Consider the following 19,096-nt stretch of genomic DNA (forward strand, 5'->3'; position numbering starts at 1 on the left):
TTGACCAATCTGTTGACTATATTCCTGCTGTCTAAGTTCAACTTTGGTTGCTCCTGCCTAATCTTCGAGAAGCATTTTTCTGGTTTTATTAACCTATGCACAATTGCTTCTTGAATGTCTGACTCAAACAAATTACGAGACAGATGTTCAACTAGGAGAGTCCATTCGTTGGAAGAAGTAAAATGATTGGCTGTTCCTGTCACCCTTTTCAGTTCTGCCAGCTTGCTACTCTTTATTTCCCTTTATAATTGGAAAGTTGCCACGTTTAGTTTAAGATGGTTGGTAGGGTACTAAGGTTGTGGGTATAAAGGATGCAACTCCATGATGCAACTTTTCTGCTGTTGGTGCCGTATCTTTCATTAATTTTAAAACACATCTGAAGTTGATGGCTCTCTATTTTATATTAGATTCAAAGTTTGCATACCTTGTGACCTGCCTCTTATGGTGTTTCAGGGTGAAAGTAGCCAGATATTCAGTAAGAGCACTCAGTACTGAGGTTCCTCAAATACGCTTTATTTCTTTCAAACCAAATTAACAAAACAGCATTTTCTTTTTTTGCTTTGCTGGTGGCTTTTGTAATTTCATATCATTTGAATATCAATCATTGAAACAGCCTTTGCACTTTAAGCTTATTTATGATTTTTTTGGATTTTTTTTGGATTTTAGTTTCACTCCACTGCTCTTCCCCATAGCCCTGCAGTTTTTATCTTTTCTAGGTGTTTATCTAAATTGTTGAAAATACAGGGGATCCCCTATTTAGAAATATCTGACTTAGGAACATTCGTACTTATGGATGCATTCCCATACAGGGATGTAATTTTTAAATATCTGGCATACAAAAATTTCCTGAGTTTACAATTGGTTGCTTTTATGACCTCCTGCATTGTGTTCTGTCTTGTGTACAAAGGACTTGCAAACAGACTCAGGAGCTAAACACAAGAAAAAGTGTGGACTGCAGATTCTGAGATCAGAGTCAAGAGTGTGGTGCTGGAAAAGCGCAGGTCAGGCAGCATCCAAGGAGCAGGAGAATCAATGTTACTGGATGATGAAGGGCTTATGTCGTAACGTTGATTCTCCTGCTCCTTGGATGCTGCAATCCCTGTGCTTTTCCAGCTCCACACTCTTGACTCAGGAGCTGAACATGTTTGCAACTTGGGGATTGCCTGCAGTTATTTAATCTGCTTCCACAACCCCTACAGGTAGTGCACTCCAGGTCATAATTTGCTGCATATGTAAGCAAAACTTTTGTCTTCTCTCTGATTCTTTGATCAGTTAGCTTTAAATCTGTTTCCTTTGCTTGCTGAGATGTAGCAAACCCTCTTAAGTCTGAACTTGAATTAAATCTCTTATTTAATTTGTAAAAAAAAATCATTTGTTGGATCTCAGTGTTACTGGCTGGGGTAGCATTTATTGCCCATTGCCCTTGAGAAATTTATTGGTGAGCTGCTGCATTTGAACTGCTACAGTCCATGTGCTGTAGGTAGATCCCCAATGCTGTTGGAAGGAATTCCAGGGTTTTGACCCAGTGACTGTGACATATTGCCAAGTCAGGGTTGTGAGTAACTGGGAGGGAAAGTTGTAAATTATGATGCTCCAGGCAATGCAGGTCGTCTTCTTTTATTCTGGAAATCATTAAAATGTATTTTGTTCACCATCTTGTGGTTCCTCTCTTTGTAATTGTTTTGATTTTTTTTACATCAAGTATACTGGAGTGTTATCCTGTACCAGCAGTACAATAAATCTGAATTTGTGGGCTGGTTCGTTAATGTTCATCTGACGGCCAAACCTAGACCCAGTCCGATGCAGCGGTTGTTTTAATGCCCTTGGCAGCGAACGTGCTGTCTACATTCCATGAATTTTTTAAAAAGTTAGGTTTTGGATAGAATGTATAATAAAATAGGATTTTAAAGATTAGTGATCAAGAGATAAAGAAGTGAGTAAATGCAAAGGCTTAGCGAATCCTTGAGTGTGAGTGGAGCAGGATTTTCACTGTGCACCACTGAAGGGGCAATGAATAGGCTTTGCCAAAGTACAAGCCTGTAAAATTCATGCAGAACAAGCTTGTATACAATTAGAAAAATCACAGGATCATCATCATCTTGTTACTGCATTACTAAAATTTGGAATGTGAAATCCACCAATGTAAAATTCCTGGGAAAACATTTGTTCTTAGAACAGAACATAATGAAAATTACTTGAAGAATATTGGATGCCTTTAAACACATGTTGGTGTGTCTTATTGGAGATTGTATCTTGTCCAAATTCTGCTTGAGTAATTTAAACGCAATTTCTGTGGTTGTTGGTAGGAAACTATTGCAGTGATTTAACTGTGGTTAACAATGACCAAAAATGCCTTATTGCAGCTTGTGACCGAAGGACATTTCTTACTGCTAGTACAAAATGATGTCCCAAGAATTGTACTGCTGTTACTTTGTTTGGAACTGGCTTAAATAAGATTTTCTTTGATCAACCCAAATTAACCCTTAACTGAGGAACTGAACACATGCTCTGGGCTGATATACTGTGAAATGCTTTTTTTTTTAAAAAAAAGAGGGTTGTTGGCTGAGGTGGTGTTCAATGAATTTAGAATTTTTCTCCACGTTCCACTACTTGAGATGAATGTCTTGTATATAAAACCAAAATCCTGTGTGTTATTTGAAAAGCAGCAAAAAGGTTGATGGTGCACTGGCCATTCATAATTGTCTAAAATGATTTTAATAGAAGTATGCCACTTGATGTTTATCATGTGGTGTAAGCATGAAATTGGTGCTACATGATGGTAATTGCACTTTTAAGTGAATACATTATGACATAGTTGTTTGACACATGATAATGAGCTTTTAGAAATTAAATTTTACCCAAATGTACAGGACTTGAAGGAAGCCAGTGATATATTAATTGTTTTTATAACTCTTGCTTTCTGCAAGGAAACTTTTTAAGTTGCTCAACTGTTGCTGTGAGTGATTTGAATGTAGTAATAATAATTAATTACAATATCCTTTAGTGTGGATCACTTTCAAGTTTTCAACTAGTTAATGACCATTATTTTGGCCTAGATTAATTGCAGTTTATAATTTTTTAGTGCTTTTTTTACATCATTAGCTTGCTGTACTTTTATAAAGTAAACCTTCAACTGGAAGGTTTGGGATTCTTGGAAAGCAGTAAACAGGTCTGAGATTTAGTTGCATAGGTGGGTTGCTCAGTTTATGATGACCTTACTGATACTTATGCAGAGCATTGCATTTTTCAATGTGCCTCTCCAAATCAGTTGTGCCTTGTGAATGGCAGATTCAGGAGTGTTATGAATTATTCCCCACTTGACTGGTTGAATGTGGCTTCAACATCATCCAAGACAAAGGAACTCACCAAGGCTCCTTTGACAGCACCTTTCAAACCTGTGACCTCTGCCATCTCAAAGGACAAGGTCAGCAAAAGGATGGGAATACCATCACTTGCATGTTTCCTTTCAAGTCATATACATCCTGACCATGTCACAGTTCCATCACTGTTCCTGTACTTGAATCCTGTTTCCTCTGCCCATTAACTGCAACAGTTCAAGATGATGGCCCACTAAAGGCCCCAGCGCTATTGCTGACTGGCAATAAATGCTGGTGTAGCCAGTTACATCTACGTCCCATGAGTGTTTTTATTTTAAATACCTGGAAAATTCCAATTACCTGCATGAAGTACAAAAGGAAGGCAATTTGCTCCTTTTCCCTCTCCCCAGCCTCTGAGGACAGCTCCTTCTGTATATCAACATCCTGTGTTTTGTTTTTCCCTAGAAGCTGGCTTTACAAACTCAAACTGGAAATTCATGTGCACTTCTGTGCTATGGACTTGGGGCCAATGGAAGTTGAGAAATTGAATTGTTTAATTGACTGAGAACTGTGCACTAGCACGAGAATTTCTGTTTTATTCTGGATGTATTGTAATTTTTAATTCATTTCAGGATGTGGGTAATACCAATATTTATTGCCTGATCCTATTCCATTATTTGCTGATGATTTTGCTGCTCCTCGGATGCTGCCTGAACTGCTGTGCTCTTCCAACACCACAAATCCAAAATCTGGTTTCCAGCATCTGCAGTCATTGTTTTTGCCTAATTTTAGTGGGCTATTGAGAATCAACTAGATTCACATTTGGGCTAGTTTAACAATGGTATTTAGTGAACCAAGTGGGTTTATATAAAATTCGGTAGTACCATGTTAACACTCAATAATTCAAACTTGTAATTCTTGATTTATTCTGTTAACTGAATTTAAATTCCCAAATTGCTGTGATGGAACTCATATGCATGTGTCTGAATTATTAGTCTAGGCCTTTTGGATTATTAGGCTAGCAAAATAATGACTAATGTACTGTGCTCCTACTTTACCTGTACTTGAACACTTCCTTTAGGAGGTGCATTGTTGTTCCACTGCCAATATTGCACTCCAGTATAAAACTAGCAACCTCTAGAAATCTACCAGTAATTTGGATTTGAAAGTTTTCAAAATCTTTTGTGCTGTTGCCAGCTTCCACTTTGCTCAATAGGGAAAACTATTTTGGGAGCAGAGGTGTTAATTAATATTGTCCTTTTCCACTAATAGGTGTATATAATTGCAAGAGTGTTTAATAAGCAACAGTGGGGGAATTTCTTTCCTCCAACAAGTGAGTCAGTAACTGAATGTCTTGGGTTTCCAGTATTGGTCAAAAGAGCTATGAGGGGAAATTAGGACTTCTGCCACATTGGATTGTTAAGGTATGCAATTGGCAGCCTGAATGGATTGTGGGTTCAAATTCTATAGGAACTTCTCAAAGTTAATTGGATGTATACTTTGAGGGCTAATTTGCAGGATTTACTTTGGGATACAATGGTGATTGGGGAATCGAAATTTATCAGTGTGTCAGCACAGTCATAATTGGGAGCGTTTTTCTCACACAAATAAGGACAGAATGTGAAATCCTGATGCAATCATTTTGCTATAGTTCCCAAGCTCACTTTTTAGTTTTTTTTCCACAATCACATGTAGCAAAAAAAGCTCAAGACCCTGCTACCGTGACCGTTATTGGAATAGGAGATTAGGGTGATTTTAGCACAGAAGTTTAAAATTTGAGGGAATTAGACAGACTATTGAGATAAACTAGTGAGAGAAACAGTATCAGAAAAATTAGGCTGTGGAATGCACACTTGAAGTTAATTGAAATGGGGATGTTTAAATATTGGGGAATAGGCTAGTTATGTTTTCTTTTGTTCATAGGGTGGGTGTTTCTAACAAGCACAACTAGCACTTGCTGCTGTCCCAAATTGCCCTTTTAACTTTAATTTTAAAGCTTCCTAGTGGGGGCAGATGAGAGTCCAAGCACATTTCTGGGGCTTTAGTCACAGCTAAAGATGGCAGCTAGTTATCAATTCTAGATTTTATTCATTTGAATTTAAACTACTATACTGATTTGAATACACACCCTTGGGACATTAGCTTGGGCCTCTGGATTACTTGTCTTGTGATTATAACCACCACGTACCACCATCTCTCTCCATGAGGTGTTGGGATAGGCAAGTTAAAGATTACAGTTGAAAAAAAGTGGAATTGAAGTAATAGATGGAAAGGATGGTGGATGAGTGGTCATGATTGCAAGCCAAAGACCAACATGGACAATAAATCCCTTTCTCGGTTACAATTTTTCTGTCTCTGTTTTTCACTTTTTTCCACCCTGTCTTGAGCAAATTATTATTCAACATCTATTAGAGTCATTGTGTCATCAGCATAGAAAGAGGTCATTCGGCTGAGTATTTGTATGATCAACAAACATCAAATTTGTTAATCCCATTTTTATTCTCTTGCAGAAGATCTGTTTGCTGATGCCATTTTGTCCTTCATGGTTTCAGTTGATGCACACACTGAAACAATTTTTTAAAATAACTAACTGTTCAAGTTCATTACTTCTGTTTTAATTTCCAGTCATTTGCATTGTTTTAACAAATGTTAGTTGCAATTTGTTAACACTGTTCAAATTGTATCTGATTGTTTGCTCCCTTTCCCTCCATTTTACGCTGATGGAGTTCAATGCTATAATGCTATCATTATAAAGTTGGCATTCCTCCAGATCACTTGCAGAAATTTCCATAGTTCCTTCTGGGTAAAAAAAAAAAATTGTTATGTACAGTGTTACTGAAGGTTGGAGAACTGAAATGATCACTCTTCTGACAAACTGATAAATCCACTGTCACTTGAAAGTTTTTTTGGGGAAAAAAAAAGAGATCCCATTTTAGTGCTGTGATATTGATAGTTTTAGGTACTGTATCCATGTATAATGAAGGATACATGAGCAATGTATTGCGGACAATTGTGGCAGGAGTATACATCTGTTGATTAGCCCATTTAAAAACATTTTTTGACCATCATTAATCAACCAATATATTACGAATGACAGCAGACTTTGCTGCTTTGCTCCACATTGCAGAAAATTGGGTGATCTGGTGTGTCTGTCTTGAACGAAACTTACCTGGTCGTTCCTGCATTAGCTGTGGTTAAAATTGTAACTTCAGTTTGTTTGCTGTTGTGCCTTGGGTTCAAATCCAGAAAAAAGATTCCTCACTAAATTCTCTTAAATAGAAATGCACATTTCCAACCCTGAAGTTGCTTACACTCATTGTATTGTTGATTTTCATAAATATCTTGGCCACGTGATGTACTAGGCTACGTATTTACCATCAGGCCATGGGATATCACAGCAGAACTCTGTTTAATTATCATCTTGTACATGTGCAAATTGACTTCTCTTATTACAGAGTAACCGTTCTGAACAGGAATCACTTTTTAAAAAAAATCTTTCCTTCTCTTTCTTCTCTCTGCTTGTGCACAGCTCTGGCTAAGAAAATATTTAGCAATATTTCTGCTGATCCAGCTGGATTTGCTGCAGAATATATCAAGCACTAAATGCCCCTTTTGACTGTGTGGCTGAGTTCTCTGGTAAGTTCGAGTTTTTATCATGGAATAAGTAAATGTTTCTATGTCCTTGTTTTAAAACACAACTCTAGAACGTTGTACCAATTAATGTTAATTTTTGAAACTGAAATATATGATTATTTAATCTGGATTAGTGTGTCTGCTTATATACTGAGGCCTATGTAAGTGTTTTTCTTTTAAAGAATGCTAATTTGACCACCATGGCACAGATTGTTATATCGCATGGAAGGCTATCAATGCAATTTGTAGTTGGTTCCTTTGGGTTTGGTGTGTCATGGGTGGAAACATTGGAGATAAGAATTAATAATTCATGTCAAAGGAAATTAATATGCAAGTCATGTACACATATTGTGCTGTTTGCCTAAATTCAATGAATTACCTAAACTGTATTAATGTAGAGTTTTTTGCAATCAGTGGACGTCTCAAAGCACTTCATACCTAGTTAAGTATGTTTGAAATATACTCATGCTTGTATTGTAGGAAATGTATACCCAATGTCTGGACAGCATACACCAAAGGAGAGTAGTGTGATAATGACCAATAATCTGTTTTTGTGATGTAGATTGAGAGATGAATATTGGTTAGGATACCGTGGATAGCTCTTGTCGTCTTTTTCAAAAAAAAACGGCAAGGGATCGCTTATAGCAATCAGAATAGGAAGACTGGGCCTGGGCCTTATTGACTTAAAGGCAAAAATGTTACCAATTGAGCCACAGCTGATACTACAAAATGTGTACCACAGTCAATTCTTTGCCAGTCTTAATAGCAGTTCAGAGTTCAGTTCTGCAGCTCATTTCATTTGGTGACTGAGTTATGGTGATCTTACACATTTTAATGGGTGGAATTTAAGGCCTTTAATAGACATTGGGACTGAACAGTGGAATAATTGCAATGAAATCATATCTTCTGGTTGGAATCTAGACATCTGCTTAAGGCTAAGGCAATGCTCTCTCAATGAGGCTGCTACTTTTTATGTTATAGCCCACAAATCTTATCCACATTAATTTTTATGTAAAATCTTTGCAGGCATGTGAAGCTATCATCATATCAGTTTGGGCTGACCTAAAACCCAGGTTCTGTTGTTGTTTGTGGCAGTGTACGTGCAAGTGTTGGTAGGACTTGACACACACCGAAATGAATTTGGGAGCATTTTGTACTGTCAATACTGATCATTAATTGATTCACATACAAGAGTTATAGTACTTGGACTGTCACATATTAGAAATATTAACCTGACATCCACTGAAATTTAATAGTCTCACCCACTGAATCAAGCCTTTCCCTCTTAAGAAATATGGAGCACTTAGAGGCAGGGAAGGATTATTGAGCTTAATTTCATCCTTGGCTAAAACCATCCAAATGTGACATTTGCTCTGAGCAAATAAAACTGTGTGCCTGTTTAATACTGCATGCTAAATTTGGAGCCTCTTTTGCTTCATGAATGATTGTGATTTTTCTCTTCTGAATCAGCAGGATTTACAGTACATTTTTTTAAAAAAAGTGCTGCTATAAATATTGAAGGAAATTGTTGAACCATTTTGTGTTGAATAGCTGAATGCCTGAGTGTGGAAAGTTTTTCTCTCTTGCATCATTGAATTTCCTACTGTAAACACTGGTTAAATCTCATTGTTGCGTTGGTGTGGATGTAAATATTTTTCTACTTAGAAATTTGTTATCTGGTATCTAGAGAAGCTTTTTTTATTCTTTTTCTCCCACCCTGCCTCCGCCCCCAAAACCATCAGAGTTGTTTTGCAACAGAACTGTCAAATCATCGCAATCTAAATCAGTTTATCAGCAGGGACTTAACACAATTGAACTATTACAGTGTATGTGTGAAACAGAATATTTTTTGGTGTAGAACCTGTTTTGTAACCCATCAACAACATACAAAATAGATGACTGAATGTGTGTTGTTTCCAGTGTTTGAGTCTGATTAGCTGAATGTTATATCCAGAGTGCTACAATAGTTATCACAAGGTTCTTTACACCTGGACCTGTTCTGATTCTGCTGTGATCCAGTTCCTGTTGTTTTAGGGATCCACCTCGATGAACTAGGGTAGTCTTGTTTAATTTCACGTGGGCATGAATGACACATGCTGTCTCATTAACGCTAGTGCTCAAAGAAAACCGGGTGGTTGTTGTGGTAAAACTCCCCACCTGTGTCAATCATCCCACTGCCAAAAAAAACTCATGTTGCTTGCCTCAATGAGTACTGCCCAGTGACTCCGGCCTCTATAATTATGAAGTGCTTCCAGAGGTTAGTCGCGTCAACTGCTGTTCGCAAGACTGCAAGAACCTAGTGAGTCATGAGCACAGCCCAGTGCATCAAGTAAGCCAGCCTTCCATCCATTGACTCCACCTTTACTTCACACTACCTAGGGAAAGTAGCCGCATAATCGAAAATTTCTCCCAACCAGGCTATATTTTCCATCCTCTTCCATCAGGCAGAAGATAGAATAGTTTGAATATGCATACAAACAAATTCAAGAATAGCTTCTTAACTGTTATCAGGCTTTTGAATGGCCCTCTCAAATGTTAATATTGATCTCTCTCTACCTTCTCTACATTTGTAACACTATATTCTGCACTCTGTTCTGTTACCTGTGCAGTTTGTGTGTTCCAGCACAGCTACAAAATAGGCATCTTGTCTATTTTTGCCTTCTGCACGCAGCAGGACAAATTCAATCTGCTGAATTACCACCCCATCAGTCTGCTCTTGCTAATCAGGTAAAAACAATGACTGCAGATGCTGGAAACCAGAGATGATAGGTGGGAAAAAAATGTAGGCAGGTAGGACAAGTCATGGGCTGAGCTGGAAGTTTGGAACTGGGGTGAGGTGGGGGAAGGGGAAATGAGGAAACTGTTGAAGTCCACATTGATGCCCTGGGGTTGAAGTGTTCCGAGGCGGAAAATGAGGCGTTCTTCCTCCAGGCGTCTGGTGGTGAGGGAGCGGCAGTGAAGGAGGCCCAGGACCTCCATGTCCTCGGCAGAGTGGGAGGGGGAGTTAAAATGTTGTAAAAAATGTCAGTGTCAGGTCTGTCGTCACTAATGGAGATGGAGAGGTCCAGGAAGGGGAGGGAGGTGTCAGAGATGGTCCAGGTAAATTTAAGGTCTGGGTGGAATGTGTTGGTGAAGTTGATGAATTGCTCAATCTCCTCGCGGAGCACAAGGTGGCGCCAATGCAGTCATCAATGTAGCGGAGGAAGACGTGGGGAGTGGTGTCAGTGTAATTACGGAAGATGGACTGTTCTACGTAGCCAACAAAGAGACAGGCATAGCTGGGGCCCGTATGGGTGCCCATGGCTACCCCTTTGGTCTGGAGGAAGTGGGAGGATTTGAAGGCGAAATTGTTAAGGGTGAGGACCAGTTCGGCCAGACGAATGAGAGTGTCAGTGGAAGGGTACTGTTGGGGACGTCGGGAGAGGAAGAAACGGAGGGCTCGGAGGCCCTGGTCATGGCAGATGGAGGTGTAGAGGGATTGGATATCCATGGTGAAGATGAGGCGTTGGGGGCCAGGGAAACGGAAGTCTTGGAGGAGGTGGAGGGGCGTGGGTGGTGTCTCAAACATATATTGGGAGTTCCTGGACTAGGGGGGATAGGACAGTGTTGAGGTAGGTAGGAATGAGTTCAGTGGGGCAGGAGCATGCTGAGACAATGGGTCGGCCAGGGTGGTCAGGCTTATGGACCATGGGAAAGAGGTAGAACTGGGCAGTGTGGGGTTCCTGGACTGAGGTTGGAAGCTGTGGGTGGGAGGTCTCCTGAGGTGATGAGGTTCTGTATGGTCTGGGAGATGATGGTTTGGTGTTGGGGGGGGTGGGGTCATGGTCAAGGGGGCGGTAGGAAGAGGTCTGGGAGATGATGGTTTGGTGATGGGGGGTGTTTCCGCTTCCTCCAAACGGATCCCACCACCAGGGATATATTTCCCTCCCCACCCCTTTCCGCCTTCCGCAAAAACCGATCCTCCGTGACTACCTGGTCAGGTCTGCGCCCCCCTACAACCCACTGTCCCTGGCACCTTCCCCTGCCACCGCAGGAATTGCGTGCGCCCACACTTCCTCCCCACCTCCATCCAAGGCCCTAAAGGAGCCTTCCACATCCATCAAAGGTTTACCTGCACATCCACCAATATAATTTATTGTATCCATTGCTCCCGATGCAGTCTCCTCTACATTGGAGAGATTGGACACCACCTAGCAGAGCGCTTTAGGGAACATCTCTGGGACACCCGCACCAATCAACCACGCCGCCCTGTGGCCCAACATTTCAACTCCCCCTTCCGCTCTGCTGAGGACATGGAGGTCCTGGGCCTCCTTCACCGCCGCTCCCTCACCACAGATGCCTGGAGGAAGAACGCCTCATCTTCCGCCTCGGAACACTTCAACCCCAGGGCATCAATGTGGACTTCAACAGTTTCCTCATTTCCCCTTCCCCCACCTCACCCCAGTTCCAAACTTCCAGCTCAGCACTGTCCCCATGACTTGACCTACCTGCCTATCATCTTTTCCACCTATCACCTTCATCCTCTCCCCCACTCACCTATTGTACTCTATGCTGCTTTCTCCCCATCCCCACCCTCCTCTCACTTATCTCTCCACCCTTCAGGTTCTTTGCCTATATTCCTGATGAAGGGCTTTTGTCCGAAACGTCAGTTTTACTGCTCCTCGGATACTGCTTGAACTGCTGTGCTTTTCCAGCACCACTCTAATCTAGTCTTTGCTCTTGATAATCAGTAAAGTGATGGAAGGTGTCGACAATGCTATTAAGAAGCACCACCTCACTGCCCAATTTGGGTTCTGACAAGGCTAGTCAGCTTCAGACCTCATTACAGCCTGTGTTCAAACATGGACAAAAGAACTGCATTCCAGAGGTGAGAGTGACTGCATTTGACAGAGTGTGGTATCAAGGAGCCCTAGCAAAACTTGAATCGTAGATTATCAGGGTAAAATGCTCTTTGTGCATGAAGATAGTCATGGTTGTTGAATGCCAGTCATCTCAGCTCCATGACATCTCTGTCGGAGTTCCTTGGTAGTGTCATCAGCCCCAACATTTTCAGCTGCTTCATCAGTGTCCTTCCTTCCCTCAAGGTCAGAAGTGGGGTTGTTTGCCAATGATTGCATAGTGTTCAGCACCATTTGCAATTCCTCATATGAAAGCAGTCCATGTTCAAATGTATCGAGATCTGGACAATATTAAGGCATAGGCTAATAAGTGACCAGTAACATTCATGCCACATAAATGTCAGGCTATGATATCTCCAATAAGAGACAGTGTAATCACTGCCCCATCATATTCAATGGTGTTACCTTCACTGAATCCCTTAATATCAATATCCTGGGTCTGACAATTGACCAGAAACTCAGCTGGACTTGCCACATAAACACAATAGCTATGAGCAGGTCAGAAGCTAAGAATATTGTGCTGAGTAACTCGCCACCTGACTCTTCAAAACCTGTCCAATAGGCACAAGTCAGGAGTGTGATGGAGTACTCCCCACTGGCCTGGATGGGTGCAGCTTCAATAACACTCAATGTTGATAGCATCCAGAACCAAAGAGCCCACTTGATTGACAAGCATCCATCCCTCCACCATGGACGCTCAGTCCCCACAGTATGTACTATTTACAAGATGCACTGCAGAAATTCACCAAAGGTACTCAGCATGTTCCAAATCTACAGCCACTTCCATCTCGAAGGGCAAGGGCACCAGATAGATGGGAATGCCACCACCTTCAAGTTCTCCTCCAAGCCACTCACTGTCCTGACTTAGAAATGTATCACCGTTCCTTCACTGTTGCTGGGTCCAAATCCTGGAGTTCCCTCCCTGTCGGCATTGTGGGTCAAGCCACAGCAGATAGACTGCAGAGATTCAAGAAGACAGTTCACCAACACCTTCGTAAGAGCAATTAGGGACAGACAATAAATATCGGTCAACTAGCAACACCCACATCCCACATGAATTAAGAAAAGAAAAGCTGTTCATAATGACTGGTTGTGCACCTGTAGACCCTGTACCATGTGTTTTTTCATGGGTAAGCAAAAGAGGGTGAATGTGAAGGAAAATTTTATGCAGCAAGAGGCAATGACCTGAAACTCTTCCTATGAGGGTGATGAAGGCAGGGTCAGTGATTTCAAGAGGAAATTGGGCTCTTGAAGAACTTCCGATAAAATCGGTTGGGACTTGATAAGGCCAAATGTGGCCTATATAGTAGTACGGACAGACTTCAAATTACGATACAGTAATTTTAAAAATGTTCAGTCTGAAACCTCATTCTATCTCTCTTAGGAAGTGAAATTTATTTGAGTCTCTATATAAAGCCTAGGTTTAGGATTTATTTTTGTCCAAATCTGTGTGATGCCATAAACTGAGTTATATTGTTCGTGTGAGCATGTGATGTACCTAAATTACCATATGGTGTATATTCACACCCTTCAGTCAACTGATGGAATTGATTTTTGTATACATCTCCCTCAACACTCTCTCAGTTGTACCCAATCTGAACTTGTATTTTATATATGCTAACAAATTTGTCAAAACAAAATTAAAGGTGCTGGAAATAATTCAGTTAAGACAACCACTGTGGAAAAGAAACTAACTTGATGTTGATGCCCTTACATTAGAATTAATGAAAACTGATGATTAGTCCTGCTGAAAGGTCATCGATCTGAAGCAATAGTTCTGCTTTTCCCTCCAAACTATTGTCTTTCCTGTTGAGTATTTTGAGTACTACTTGTTTTTATTTCAGATTTCTAGAATTCACTATTTTCATTTTTTTATTTTCTGTGCGTATGTACATCTGTCCTGTAGCCGAGAAAGGTAATGTAAGCATGCTAATCATCAATTTGTACCAAAACATTGAATTTTGAAAGCTTTAATCATCAGTATTTATGGAAATTCCTTGATCAAGTGCCAAATGTTTTCACCCCCAGACAGTGATCTGTTCCCTGTCAACGAGCACTAGCAATATCAGTATACCAAACCTCTCATTCAGTAACCATTTATACCATATCTCTGGTTTGCTGTCAAATACCTCTAGGCATGTTGTGGTAAATCATCCCCAAAAAGTTACATCTGACTTCTGTGAAATCTGAGGATTACTCCCAGATATTGCTGAAGTAGTGCACTGCTGACTAGGACAGCTAAATATTTTTTGTCCAAATTATTGCTCAATACCAAATTATTCATTAGCTTTAAAATAACTATGGGATAAAATATGTAAATAAAGGAATATATGCAAAATAGAACAATTTCATTGAAATAATGGACTGATGTGGAATGCAGTCCCCAAGGCACTATAAAAATAATCCACACCTACAATTTAATAAAATGTGGGATTCCGCTTTTGCAGTCCCTGTAAATGAATGTTATGCCAATGTTGAATAAATACCCCCTTTTTGTTAGACCAACAGCAAATCCTGTCTCTCATCGAACATACTGTGTCAAAAGTTCGCACTCGCACCTTCTTGTGGGCAGCACGGTGGTTAGCACTGCTCCCTCACAGCGCCAGAGACCCGGGTTCAATTCCCGTCTCAGGCGACTGACTGTGTGGAGTTTGCACGTTCTCCCTGTGTCTGTGTGGGTTTCCTCCGGGTGCTCCGGTTTCCTCCCACAGTCTAAAGATGTGCAGGTCAGGTGAATTGGCCATGCTAAATTGCCCGTAGTGTTAGGTAAGGGGTACATGTAGGGGTATGGGTGGGTTGCGCTTCGGCGGGGCGGTGTGAACTTGTTGGGCCGAAGGGCCTGGTTCATCACTGTAAGTAATCTAATCATCTAATCTAATCTAATCTAATCTAATCTAATCTAATCTGCTAGTAATGTCTAAAATGTATTTTATTGCACATATTAAATATTATAGTGCTTTTTAAAGGAAATTGAGTTGACCAGCTAGTTTATTTCATTTGAAGATTTATATCAGTCTTTCCTGCTAGCATTTTTAAAAAGCTTGAATCAAATTCCCATTGTGCTTCTAGGGAAGATTTATTCCTACCAGACTAATGACATTTGTTTTTACCCTGAAACCCATGACTTTGTGGTGGCAACTTAAAGAAAATACCTTCTCAAGCTTGGCACTCTTGGGGGTGGGAGGATTATTACTTTTATCTTTTGAAGGGCAATTTTACAGAATGGATAAATTAACAGCAGATTTTAAGCAAATCTTGAATTGTGAAGCTATTTTCCTTTTTGGCTTATGCTTACCAAGGGTAAATGGTCAACGAATACTTGTTCTGCCAAAAAAACATTTTAGTTGAATTGTCTGTGGGAAAACTAAGCTTGTGCAGAGATGCAGCAAACTTTAAATGAGCATTGGCATATTTACAAATGTACTCTTGTGGTGCTTCAAACAGTTAGTCTTGTGACAGCTGAAAGTAAATTATTCAGCAATCGTTTCTGACTTGTTAATGATCCCATTAAACATGTTCAATGCTGTGGTGTGAAGGTTAAACTTCTCTGTAATTCTGTTAACATTTTTTTCTACCTGCTTCCTGATGAGCATTTCTTTGGATCTTCAACCTGCATGGTCTGAGCTGATAAACCCTTGGGTTTTAATTTTTTAAAAATTTTGTTTACGAGTAGAATTGAGCACTGAGATGAATGTTGTGCTCTGAGCTGAAACATTAGTGCTTTTTTTTCTACCCTGACTCAGCATAAATACTTTCAAGATTCAGGGATATCCTGACAATGCAGGAAAGAGCTACCTATGTTTTATTGCATCAAAATGTCTCCATTTTCTGAAATGAGCTGTGACACTGGATCGCTGCATTTTCGACAACCTGCAATTTTGTACTGAACTGATTTGTTATCAACCTAATGCTTTGGAATAGCACCCAATAGGAAGTAAGTTTAAAATGTTCAGAATTATTAGAGAAATTAACATTTCATCTCTAGTTGGATTCAGTCCAAGCCCCAGCAGTGAAAGAACAATAGATGTCAAACAATTCAATGTGTCATGCCTGTTATTGATATATCAAGAAATTGTCAACAGTCATTTTGGTGGTTGGGAAAGCTCTTTTTATTTTTTAATGCCTTTTGATAAAGTTCAGATTCCATATTTGCAAGGAAATCTTTAGTTTTGTACTTTCACAGTAAAAATCCTCTTCCAAAGCTGTACCATATTGTGTATAAGAACCACTACAATAAAAGCTGTCTTTAGTATAGTGAAAGATTCTAAAGCATTGATCGAAGAGCAGATGGCAAACAGTAACAGAATCTGAATGTTCCAACACAGTAACATTTATTTTTCTCCATGTTAACTAGTCTACTCCCACTTAGCTGGTCAATCCCTGAACTCTTTGATATTCCTTTTTCTCAACAACAGCAATAACTTGTACTTTAGCACCTTATAAGTGATAAAATGCCCCATGGTGCTTCATAGAAGCCTAATAAATTAAAAATATGACATCAGCACCACCATAGGAAGATGTTATTTGGTGAAATATCTGACATTTTGGTCAAAGATGCAGGTTACATGCAATACTTGAGGTAAAGAGATGTGAGGAGAGCACCTGAGAGCTTGGGCTTCAGGCATTGAACATCTGGCCACTAACCGTGGAGCAATGAAAATAGGGGATGCTCGAGGCAGAGGAGCACAGATATCGCAATTTGTGAATTTAAGTCCATTACAGATATAAGCAGGTATGACACCATGGAAGCATTTGAAAATCTGGATGAAATTTTTAAAATAAAGAATCCATTGTAGATCAGTTGAGTGCTGGGGTGATAAAGGAATAAGATTTGCTGCAAGTTAAGACATGGACTCCAGAGCTTGGATGACCTAAAGTTTGAAGAAGACAATGTAGGACACTGAGTACATTGAAATAGTCAAAACTAGAGGAAATGAAGGCATGATTATGGATTTCAAGAGCTGATAATCTGAGGCAGGAGCCAGGTTAGATGATTATATGGAGATGGCCTTTGTGATGGTGTGTATAGGTGGTGTCAGAAATGGTGGCAAAGTTTCTGAGGATCTGGTTTAATTTCTGATCTGCCAGGAAGTGGGGGGGGGGGCGACAACAGGTAGGGAATAGTTTTGTTTTTTGTCCAAATTCCGATGGTTTCTATCTTCCCATTATTCAATTGGAATAACTTGAGCAACTAATTCTGTTTTGAAGGCTATTTCTGAACTCTGCTTTAATGTTTTATGGTAGAGGATTCTGCACTTCAACAATATCTGAGAATGTATTTTTCTAATCCATGTTATCTCATTGTAGGCATTCTATTGGATCCATGTTCCCTCCCATAATAGTCTGAGCATCTCTACTGCCTGATTTCTGCTGTAAAATCAGCTTAACCCTTGGCGTTGCAATCATTTTTTTTTCCCTTCATGGAACATGGATGTTGTTGGCTGGGCCAATATTTATTATCCATCCCTAATTGTTGAGAGTCAGCCACGTTGCTGTGGGTCTGGATTCACATATTGGACAGACCAGGCAAGAATGGCATATTTCTTTCCATAAAGCATTTTAATGAACTAGATGGGGTTTTTCTCGGCAATGCGTGATGGTTTCTTCATCCCAGATTTCTATTGAATTCAAATTCTACCGTTTCCGTGGCAGGGTTTGAACCGGCTCCCCAGAACATCACCTGGATCTATTGATTTGAACCGGGTCCCCAGGATGTCAACTGGGCCATCACCTCCCAAATGTGATTGGAATCGGATATTTGTGGCTTTGACATATGTCCTCGAGAGGTCTCCAAACGTTTAGAATATAAAACTAAGGAATACTTGCTGAAGTAAGTACTGAGGGATGGCTGATGCATTTTAGTTTAGGTAAATGTGAGCTGTTGCATTTTGGTAAGGCAAGCCAGGGCAGGATTTGTACAGTTAATGGTAGGGCCCCGGGAAGCGTTGACAAACAGAGACTTGGGTGTGCAAGTTCACAGTTGTTTGAAAGTGGAGTCGCAGGTAGGAAGGGTGGTGAAGGAGGTACTTAGCATGCTTGCTTTCATTGGTCAGAACATAAGAGTATAGGAGTTGAAACGTCATGTTGTGGGTGTACAGGACATTGGTGAAGCCACTTTTAGAATACCACATACAATTCTGTTCATCCTTTCATAGGAAGGATGATGTTAAACTTGAGAGGGTGCAGAAAAGATTTTTCAAGGATGTTGCTGGGACTGGATAATTTTTTCATGTTGCGGGTGATACCTGTATGCAACAAGCTACTAGAGGAAGTGGTGGAGGTAGATCCAGTTACAAGATTTCAAAGGCATATGGATGGGTATATGAATAGGAAAGGTTTAGAGCAATATGGGCCAAATGCTGGCACATGGGTTTTGGCTAGATTGGGAAGTTTGGTCATGGTGGACGAATTTGACCAACCGTTCTGTTTCCTTGCTGTATGACTATGATTGTATGACTCTACATATAAGAAATGAAGTTATGTTTTTTCACAGATAACTGCATGGAACAAAATAATTTTGGTGGATTTAATAAGTGCTACTTATTTTTGTTATAATCCCAAAAATATTAATATGCTGTGCTTCTGTCAAAAGCCTCATGTATTTTACATCACTGACTAGGTGTAGCTGATTTGACCTTGTCTGTCTTTTCTTTTTAAACTCTCCAGTTCATTGGTTGACTAAAGACTTCTGGCAAGCCAGGGCAGGATTTGTATAGGCGTGAGATGTTCATTTAATTACCAAGGCAGTCAAGCAAACTTTACTGACTACATTTTTTTTCTCAAAAACAAACGTACTTGCAATATATTTTTCATTTTCTGATTGTGTGAATGAACTCTTTTAAACATCGAGTTTTAATGGTTACTCATGTTTCCAAGATCTCTGGGAAATGACACAAAAAAAATCCAAAAACCTGTCTTCCATTTTTATGCTTGTATAATTCTTAGATTGGAGCTGCGATATTCCAGCTCGTCCACTAAAGAGAATAATCTAATATTTGTAAACTTATCAAATCTTTCATAATCTTGAAACCTCTGACCATCCATTTTTCTTTCAAATTGGAGTGAAAAATATCTCTAACTTGTCAATTCACTTTCTTCACAATTGTTCATGACTATGACTCCTTAGCTGTGGTATTATCTTAATGAATCAGTGCATCTTTTCTCATTGATTTTAGTTTTAATCCTTTAGTGGCTTCCTACAGTGCTGGAACAATAGTAAGGCACAAAGAATGAGCATTGTTTTCATGC

The 19,096-nt window shown here is 39.9% G+C and overlaps 1 protein-coding gene across 13 annotated transcripts in view; it reads left to right on the plus strand.

Moving 5' to 3' along the window:
• Nucleotides 1-19,096, plus strand: part of nacc2 (NACC family member 2) — a 100,898-nt gene that overhangs the window by 24,173 nt on the left and 57,629 nt on the right. For 7 of the 13 annotated variants that reach the window (XM_043720475.2, XM_087998263.1, XM_043720476.2 and 4 more), the window contains one exon: nt 6,847-6,953. The exons of 3 other annotated variants lie outside the window; for them this stretch is intronic. The gene's annotated coding sequence lies outside the window, so the exon portion shown is untranslated. Of the gene's footprint in view, nt 1-6,846; nt 6,954-17,500; nt 17,679-19,096 lie in introns of all 13 variants that reach the window. 3 more of the 13 variants (XM_043720478.2, XM_087998264.1, XM_087998265.1) reach the window with 1 other exon arrangement.

The sequence above is a fragment of the Chiloscyllium plagiosum genome, unplaced genomic scaffold (assembly GCF_037043375.1).
Source record: "Chiloscyllium plagiosum isolate Xiang-an unplaced genomic scaffold, Cpla_swu_hap1 HiC_scaffold_21, whole genome shotgun sequence".
NCBI lineage: Eukaryota > Metazoa > Chordata > Chondrichthyes > Orectolobiformes > Hemiscylliidae > Chiloscyllium > Chiloscyllium plagiosum.